The 834-nt window shown below is 39.2% G+C and overlaps 1 protein-coding gene across 4 annotated transcripts in view; it reads left to right on the top strand.

Annotated features, from left to right (window-relative positions):
- Nucleotides 1-718: 718 nt before the first annotated feature.
- The window catches only part of LOC103919846 (chromosome unknown open reading frame, human C11orf24), a 25,595-nt gene continuing 25,479 nt past the window's right edge, over nucleotides 719-834 (top strand). For all 4 annotated transcript variants that reach the window (XM_009327450.1, XM_009327442.1, XM_009327457.1 and 1 more), the window contains exon 1: nucleotides 719-725. The gene's annotated coding sequence lies outside the window, so the exon portion shown is untranslated. The remainder of the gene's footprint in view (nucleotides 726-834) is intronic.

Below are 834 nucleotides of genomic sequence, written 5' to 3'. Positions count from 1 at the left end.
AAGGGGAGGTTACCTGTGTACAAGGGCCATTTTTTTTGTTTATTGAGACATTCAACAAGTCCTCTTCACAACCATCACTGCTTCTGCTAATGATGACCCTCTTGCCTCTGACTGTCCAGGAGGACTTTGGGATTGCCTTCCCTGAGCTCCAGCTGATTTGGTGCCAGGCTTGGAGAACTGCTTATGCAATACTTCAGTAAAACACTTGAGCCCATACTTCAGCTAGAGAAGATGCACTGGTTTTATAAAAAAAAGGGGGGAAGAAAAGTGATTTGATGAAATTTGCATTGAATTTTGCATGTATATTTGTGTTGGATTTATATTTGGCTTGGGGAGACTTTGCAGCACTTTAGCTAAATCTGGGTTTAAATCCACTTAAGTTAAACTCCCTATACAACTTGTGTGTGGAGACCAGGATGAAATCTCATTAATTTTAATAGGATTAAGCATGTTCTTTTGCCAAGTCGTCTTCTCTATCTTTCTTTGTTTGGCTTCTCTGTATTAAAAAGCAGGATAAACCTTTCCACTCTCCCATCTCTTTGTGAAAATGCTGTGACAGTCTCAGAGAAGTGGCTCTCTGGTTGCATACAGTAATATTTTACACTTTTTTTTTTCCCTATGCTTTCAGCTGTAGTCCTACTGTATCCAGGCTTTTATTGGCTTTTGCTTCCCCTAAAGGTGCGATAATTTCTGACAGCAAGAAAACAGTTACAAGTGTTTGCCTGGTAAGTTTCTACACTCAAAATTATTTTTTTCTTTTGCTCCCTCTGGACTGATTTGAAACTGCTATGAAACAAGTCCACTACTAGAGAGAATTTTTGTAGAAGTCAGCAG

This window comes from Pygoscelis adeliae, unplaced genomic scaffold (assembly GCF_000699105.1).
Source record: "Pygoscelis adeliae isolate BGI_AS28 unplaced genomic scaffold, ASM69910v1 Scaffold451, whole genome shotgun sequence".
Lineage (NCBI taxonomy): Eukaryota > Metazoa > Chordata > Aves > Sphenisciformes > Spheniscidae > Pygoscelis > Pygoscelis adeliae.
The sequence above is the reverse complement of the archived record's forward strand: the minus strand, read 5'-3'. Positions and strand labels throughout refer to the sequence as shown.